The sequence below is a fragment of the Crocodylus porosus genome, unplaced genomic scaffold (assembly GCF_001723895.1).
Source record: "Crocodylus porosus isolate Cpor-Errol unplaced genomic scaffold, CroPor_comp1, whole genome shotgun sequence".
Taxonomy (NCBI): Eukaryota; Metazoa; Chordata; order Crocodylia; family Crocodylidae; genus Crocodylus; species Crocodylus porosus.
Window position 1 is genome coordinate 726,073 of NW_017728890.1, and position 8,717 is coordinate 734,789.

Here is an 8,717-nt window from a genome sequence, read left to right on the forward strand (position 1 = left end):
TGCACAACTGCACCGGGGTGGTGTTCACATGTGTGTGCACATAGGTGTGTGCCAGTGCCCGCTGGCCTGGGTAGCATCTGCAGCAGGGCCAGGCTCCAGCAGGGGACGCGGCACTCTGCTCCCATGCCAGAGGGGGCCCCTGCAGCATCCCCGGTGTGACAACACATGAGTGAGTCACACACCGGGAGTTACCATGGCAACCAGGGGCGCCCCGTACACACAGAAACGCACGGCTCCAGCACCAGTTGCACATACACCAATCACACATGCACAAGCATGCATGGCCATGCACACGCATCACACATGCACACACACACAATGCACATGCAACCACATGAGATATGCACACGTGCACACATACCGGGCACATATGCACACACACCAGACACATGCATGCACGCAGGCATGCACACCCACAGGGCACGCACACACAAGACGCACACATGTGAACGCACACACGTACATGCACACACACCAGATACAGACAATACGTGCATGGTCACACCCCAGAAACACACGTACACACAGACAGGCACACATGCACAGCCTCATGTGCGCAAGCTCACACAGACTCATACCAGAAGCATGTACAGACACGCGGCCAGCCCTAGGGAGGTGCACACGTGCTGACACGCACCCAGCCACCTGCATGCAGGTGCATGCAGACACGCACGTGCATCTGTGCACATGCATCCACTCACACACAAGGGACACTGGATTGCCTTCGGTGATGGGACAACTGGCTCTGTGGATGCGGGGGGAGCGGTGGATGTGATAGACCGTGACTTTAGCAAGGCTTTTGATATCTTCTGTCACAGCGTCCTCACAGGCAAGCGGAGGAAGTACGGGCTGGATAAGTGATCCGTAAGGTGGATAGAAAACTGGCAGGAGCATTGGCTTTGGAGAGTAGTCATCAGTGGCTCAATGTCTATTTGGCAGCCGGTATCATGTGGAGTACCCAGGGGGTCAGTCCTGGGGCCGGTTTTATTCAATGTCTTTATCAATGACCTGGAAGATGGCTTAGAGAGCACCCTCAGCAAGTCTGCAGATGACACCAGACTGGGGAGTAGTAGATACGCTGGAGGGCAGGGCTAAGATTCAGAAAGACCTTGACAAATTGGTGGACTGGGCCAAAAGAAATCTCATGAGGTCCAACAAGGACAAGTGCAAAGTCCTGCACTTAGGACGCAGCAAGCCCGTGCACCGGTACAGGCTGGGGGCTGACGGGCTGGACAGCAGCTCTGCAGAGCAGGACCTGGGGGTGACAGTGGACAATAAGCTGAATACAAGCCAGCAGTGTGGCCTTGTTGCCAAGAAGGCTAACGGCATCCTAGGCTGCATTGGTAGGAGTGATGCCAGTGGGTCCAGGGAAGTGATTCTTCCCCTCTATTCAACACTGGTGAGGCCACATCTGGAGTCCTGTGTCCAGTTTTGGGCCTCCACTCCCGAGAGGATGTGGACACATTGGAGACAATCCAGGGGAGGGCAGCGGACATGGTTGGGGGCTGGGGCACAGGACTAATGAGGAGAGGCTGAGGGAACTGGGATCATTTAGTCTGAAGAACAGAAGACAGAAGACTGAGGTGGGGATTTAATAGCAGCCTTCAGGTCCCTGCAGGGGGCTTGCAAAGAGGATGGAGCTGGACTATTCACAGCGGTGGCAGATGGCAGGACAAGGAGCAATGGGCTCAAGTTGCAGCAAGAGAAGTTGAGGTTGAATATTAGGAAAAACTCGCTCAAGAGGAGGGTAGCAAAGCACTGGAACAGGCTCCCCAGAGCGGTGGTGGAGTCTCCATTCTTAGAGGTTTTGAAGACCCAGGTAGACAAAGCCTTGGCTGGGATGATGTAGTTGGGGCTCGTCCTGCTTGGGCAGGGGGTTGGACTAGATGTGACCCCCTGAGGTTCCTTCCCACACTCATTTTCTCTGATTCTGTGACACACCCAGGCCCTGGGCACACACAACCCATAGATGGCTGCAGCGTCAGGGTCATGCGTGAGCACTTGAAGCCAGGGCCTGCGGCACACTGGGGCCAGGGTGTCCTTTGGGCATTACACCCCCGCCCTGAGTCCCAGAACCTCCCTTTGGAGCTTTGGTTTCCCCACTAGTTTTACAGGTGAGGCACCCCAGCACATGCAGACACATACAAGCACACACACACATGCACTCACACATGCCCACACACATGCATGCACTCACACACATGCAGAGGCATGCTCATGAAGACACACACATGCGCACGCGCACATGCCCTTGCACACACAAGCATTCACATGCATGCTCATGCATACACCCATGCATGTACATGCACAGGCATGCCCATGTAGGCACACACATGCACACACGCATGCACACTCACCCACACATGCCAGGGACACCTGCAGGCGAGGCACTCCACTTCCCCCAGCGGCAGCAGGAGCACACCGTGGTGGCGGGGGGCTGGTTTGGGGCCCAGGAGTCATGGTCAGAGCTTGCCCTGCCCTCCAACGCCCCTAGGCCCAGCCGGGATCCTGGCAGAGCGGATGGGGGTGGGGGCTGCAGGTCAGGAGTGAGGGGCATCACGGGGCTGGGGGGGAGATCCAGGCCTGCTTACCCCCCTGGATCCAGCCCTCTGAAGCGATGGGGAAACTGAGGCACGAGGGACAGGGCAGCAGCAGGACTGGGGCAGGATGCAGGAGTCCTGACCTCCTCCCTGTGTCATGAAGAAGCCAGGCGTCCAGGGCCTGGGGCTGGTGCTCTACCTCCTCCGGGCAGCTCTGTGGCAGGGCCCGTGTGCCCAGCGCTATCCCCGGAGAAGGCCAGGTGGCGGGAGGGGGTTGTTTCCTGCCCCAGGGGTCTGGCCCTGCCTGGGCAACTGAGCTTAGATGAGCCCCTGCCACAGTTACCCTCCGGGCTGGGGTCTGTTGGAGCGCCCGGGGCTGCGCTTCTTCTGCCTCAGTTTCCCCTGACTGGGGATCAGCGGCTGGCATGGAGAAGGGGCAGGTTGGGCTCCTCTGATGGGGACACCTGGGCTCCAGGCTTCCCTCTGCCACTGCCTGGCTGGGGCCTTAGCCAAGCCCCTTTCCTGCTTGATGCCTCAGTTTCCCCTCCTGCCCTTGGCTTGGGACCAGGCCAGGAGGGGGCACTGAGCCAAGCTGCCCGTTCTCTGCCCCCAGGGGCCAGCAGCTCCCCCGGCTTGGCTGGATGTGGCCATGGCCCGGCAGACCTGTCCATCTCTATCCTGTGACAGGTGCAGCTCAAGGCGATCAGAGCTGGGTGGGCAGGAGGAGGAGCAATGCGGCTGCAGCTGGGGGGGCAGCATGGGGGGGCTTTGGGACAACTTGGCCCCTCTCTCCCCAGAGTAAATCAGGAGTTGTCCTGTGGGGACTGAAGCATGTGGCTGGCCGCCTGGCTCCCCCAGCTGCCAGTGCCCAGCTCTTGTGCCAAACACTGTCTTCCCACTGCCGGCCTGGGCCTTTGCTGGCCCCTTCCCTGTGCTGGCTGGGGGGTGGGGGCACTTGTGGGAGCCCTTTCCTTCCCCCACCCCCAAACCTCCTTGCCTTCATTAGAGCTGGAAATTGGCAGCTGGGGCAGGTTGGCGCCCACAACCCCAAGGCGACCTGCGCCCAGGGGCTAACAGTGTCTCCGGGGAATTGGATTAGTCACTGCCCGCTCGGCCATGCGCAGCTATTGATCATCCCAGGATGGGTGGGGGGCGCTGCACCCAGAAGGCAAAGGGTGCCCGTGGTGGCTGCATGGAGTAGGACAAGGTCGGGGGGGTGAGGGGGGGCAAAGGGAGCTGCTGTCCCCTGCTGGGTCAGTCGAGAGGCGGTGCGTGCACAGATGTACTGCGCAGGCACGGGTGTACATGCGCCATCGTGTATATGAGTGCACCTGTGTGCAGTGCTCCTGAGTGCAAGTGCATGTGTGTGCATGCAGGTGTGCATGTGGATGCATGCTTGTGATTGCACAGGGGAGTGTATGGAAAAGCGTGTGCCTGTGTGTATGAAAGGGCATATGTGTGCCTGCATGCTCACATGCATGCACCTCTTCATACATGTGTGTGTGCAAGTGTGTGTTCATATGCATGTGCCTCCTCCTGCATGCGAGCGTGCGTGTGCAAGGGTGAACTGGTGCCTGAGCCCATGACACTGCCCCGGGCCGGCCGCATTCAGTGCAGCGGGTCGGTGCCAGCACGGCGCGCTCAGGTGCTGGGGTTGGGGTGCAGGGAAGCCCCCTCCCCCACCCGGCTCCGCCTGCACCACCCTGCGGTTGGCCCTGCAGGAAGGGGAAGCTTCAGCCTTCGTGCGAAGGAACTTCACGCACGCGTGAGTGTCACGCCCAGGCCTTGTGCAATGGCAGGGGCGCAGTCCTTCCCGGCAGGTTGCCTCACCCCAGGCTTGGTGGGGGGACGACCCCCACCCCTGCTGCTCTCTAACTCCCTGGAACCAGGGCCATGGATCCTCACGGGCCCTGGGGCACTGGGCTTACTGGGACGTGCTAATCCGGCTCAGCCCGCCGGGGACCCTGCATCTGCCTGGCCCTTCCCAGCCAAACCCGGCCCGCGGAGGAGGGAGAGCCCGGGTCAGAGGTCCCGGCTGTGTTTGTCCGGCCGCGGGGGGCGGCTGCACGCCGGTGACAGCTGGGATTTATGGCGCCCCGTCCTGATGGAGACAGATGGCTTCTGGAGCTGGGCTCCCAGCCCCTCATTCCCCAGCACCTGCTCCCCCCTTGCGTGGCCATGGGCGTTCCCTTGGGATGTGGCCACTTCTGGGGCGCAGCGTGGGGGATGCTCGCCCAGCCCCGCTGGACCATATCTTTCCCCCACCCCCCCCGTGGCAGGGGGATGAGATCTCCGGCCGGGCCAGAAGTGCCAGCCCCTGTCCAGGAGTCAGCGGGGAATCCCCCTGCCCCCCCCCCGCAGCACGGGGTCTAGGGCGTTCTGAGTCGCCCCAGCAGAGGGTGGGGGTGAACACATACGTGTACACACACACACACACACACACACACGTGCACGCCAACCCATGACTACAGACCCCTGTGCTCCCACCCTGGCTGTTCCATACCTACATCTGGTCCTCCCGCCCCTTTGCTAGGACCGTGATGGGGAAACTGAGGCACAGGGCCTGCAGAAATCCCTACCCTGAGCCTCCCCAGCCAGCCAGGGGCAGAGTCCAGGAGTCCGGGGCTGGCGGGGTAGAGAGCTCATGATTCCTGGTCCCCCACATCTGCATTCATTTGCAGCTGGCAGAGCACAGGGGGCTACCTTCCACCCCAAGGACACCCCTCCCACCAGATGTTGCCCTTCCCTGTGGGACGGGGGCCAGCAGAAGCTGCTGCGGGGAGGGGAGAGAACTGGGGTTCAGTGGGGTCCCCCTATTGCCTCTGTCCAGGCCAGGGGTCAGTGCAGTACCTAAGTTTCCCCTCTTGCAGGCAACACTTTTTGGGCACTCTTTACTCCATCTCTGGGGGGGCGGGGGACCCTGGGGGGGCCCCCACAGGTACGGCAGGGCAGCTGTGATGCAAAGTGGTGGTGCCAGGCAGCCCGGGGCTGCGGGTGGAAAGAGGAAGCTCCAGGCGGGGATAGGGGGGCGGTGGCCACCCGGGGACGTGGGGCCCACCCTGGGGTGGGGTTGCGGCCCCCTCTGCAGTGCTGCAGGGGAAGCCTTGCAAGGCGGGGGGGTGGGGTGGTACACAGAGGTGCTGGGGGTTGCACACAGGGACAGGCCCCTGCTGCAGGGTGGGGGGTGTTGGCTGCACAGAGGACCCCCTTCAGGGTCATGCTGGATCTGCGCTGCCTCCCCCACCTCGCACACATACATGCACACACATACACATGCATGCCTTTCACTGTCAGAGCACACTGCAGCTGTGACCTGTCTGAGTCACGTCACCACGTGATCCCCCACCCGCAAGGTCAGTTTTGGTTTGAGCTGGAGCCGAGCAGGGTGTTTGGGCACATCCTGCACTCGGGCTGGGGACCCGCCAGCAGCCTGGCCCCCTTCCTAGGGCTGTGCGGGCTCGGCCAGGCAGGCCTGGTGCCCAGGCTTCGGAGTTTGTGGCAGCGAGGCCTGTCCTTCAACTAGCCTCATCCTTGGAAGCCCAGGCTGCATGCACACGTGTGTGGAAATGCACACGTCTGTGTGCACATCCTGCGCGGCTCTGATTCCCCTCTTCCGCCCAGACCCAGTGCAGGGGCCAGGCGTCACCCATGAGAGTAGTGGTGCTACCAGCCCCCCGGTTCCCAGTCATCTCTGTGCCCACATAGCGGGTGTTTGCCTCGGCGGGGGGACAGGGGACATAACCCCCACCTCTGAGATGGGGGCAGGGCTGGACTCGAACTCACCACCTCGCGGTGCCTGTCTTGGCCGGCCCGGGGAGACTGCAGGGAGCAAACCCCAGGGAGCAGGGGAAAGCTGGGCCGCGAGTGGCGCTTCCCAGAGCCGATGCCCGCGGTAAACGAGGCGGCGCGCGGCCGGCTCAGCCGCGTCATTTCTCTCCTGTGAAGCCAACTGCCACGGGCAGGTTCCCAGGCCCGGCTTCACCACTTCCTGCCAGCTCATGCCAGCCGGCCCGATGCAGCGCACGGCGCAGCACACAATGCGAGCAGCCGCTGCACCAGGGCCCGGCTTGGTCATAGCGAGAGTCGGGCCCAGCGTCTCGCACACACGCATGCTGCAAGCATCCTACTGCTCACATATTCACAGATGTGCGTCTGTTAGATCCAATACAACACACACGCACGCACGCATGTGTGCATGAGCCAGATCCAATGTCACGCCCTCACACAATCCAGATACAGCATTGCATGCACACACATGCACCCCCCACACACAAACACACAAGCTAGATCCAATGTCACACACACACACACACACACGATATGGCAGGCACTGGGGCAGACAGGAGGAAGGGAGGGAGGAGGTGAGGGCATGAGTCAGAGGCAGGGAGATGGTAGCACTGATTGAGAGGAAGAGGAGGGGAAGGAGGAAGCCACTGGGGAAAGGGCTGGGGGGGCAGAGCTGCCTGCCCCCCCAGAGAAACTGAGGCCCTGGGAGGTAGGGGGAAGCCCCGTGGCGGGGGGCCCATCTGGGCTGGGCATGGAAGGACCCCCCCAGCATGCCCCATGTAGGCAGCACAACACAGTCCCACACAGCTACACACACAGATCTGGGACACCACAACAGACAGTATCACATGGCCCCAGGGGACACCACAAGACACAGTCCCACACTGCCTCACAACCACACACAGAGCTACGTCTTCCCTGCACACACACAATCAGACACACAGCCCCTGAACAGCCGCCACCACGCACTAGAGCACACCAGCCCCCAAAACACACCCAGCACCACCGCCTGCACGCACCCCTGGAGCCCTCTCCACTGCACGCCACGCACAGCTGCACTCCCACAACACATCATCACACACTCCCCAACATGGCAACACAATCACAATCACAGCTCAGACCCCCCCTTCACATCCACCACCGTGATACACACGCAGGGCACACCCCCCCACGCCACACACGATTGCAAGGTCATGGTCCCACACCTCCAGCACACTGTAACACACACTGGCACCTGCTGCTTGGGGCATGCACGCACACACACACACATGCATGCACGCACATGCCCCGGGACTGTCTCCTTGCACTTAGAGGCCTTGACAAATGGCGCTGTCTTGTTAAGCCAACACCATCCATCATCATCATGTCTTCCCCTCCCTGGGTGATTTATCTGCCTGTCTGGCCCCGCATAGCCCCAGGCAGGTGCCTCAGCCCTAGCATGGGGGTAAACTGAGGCAGGAAGGTGGTAGGGGGAAGTTCCCAAGGGCAGGGTGCAACTGGGAAGTGAACCCAGGAGTCCAAGCTCCCGGCCGCCCCTGCTCTGTGGCCTGCACTCTCGTGGGTGACCCCAAATGCACCCAGGGGAGGGGGGCAGGGCGTGAATTCCCTCTAGATGTGGTGCAATAACACTGCCCCTAGAGGGGCTATGACACACAGCTGGGGGCACCTGCATGCCCAGCACCCCCCTCCTCTCTGGCACGGGGAAGGCGGGTCCCGGTGCATCGAGCGAGGGCTGGCCTCCCCGTGAGACGTGCCAGGTCTCACGGGGGGGAGTGTGGGGCTGTGCTGGACACCACGCAGGCCAGCCGCACCCCTGCCATGCCCCCATGGCTCGGCATCACCCCTGCATGGGTTCCCGTGGGGCACTGGCAGCTGGCAAGCTGGGCTGGAGGGTGACGTGGACTAGCGTGGGGAGGTCACGGTCGTGACCATGGCCACAGCCACGGCCATGGCCTGCACCCGTGGGGGGGGGGGGGTTGTCCCCCCCACCGCTGTAAATCTCGGGCTGACAGCTGCTCGCTGGGAGGTCTGAGCCTGCCTTTGAACCAGCATCTGGCCGTGGCGGGAGCAGCTGTGCGGGGCGTGGCCGCGGGACGGCGTTTGTTCTCGGCACCGGGGGAGTTCAGGCTTGTTCCAAACATCCCCCCCCACCCCGCGCCCGCCCCACGGAGCGAACCCAGGAGTCCGGGCCGCCTCCCCGGGCTGGCGAGGGGGGTCCCCGGCATGGGGGGACGCGGGTCATCTGGGCCCCATGCCAGGGTTGTGCCAGGCCCCTCTCGCCAGGGCACGCAGTGGGGAGGGGGCCACGGAGCGAGGGCCATGTGTTGCCCCAGGGTCTTTTCTGCCCAGCCAGCAGCCCTCCTCCCCAAGCCAGGCTGGGGCTCCCCTGCC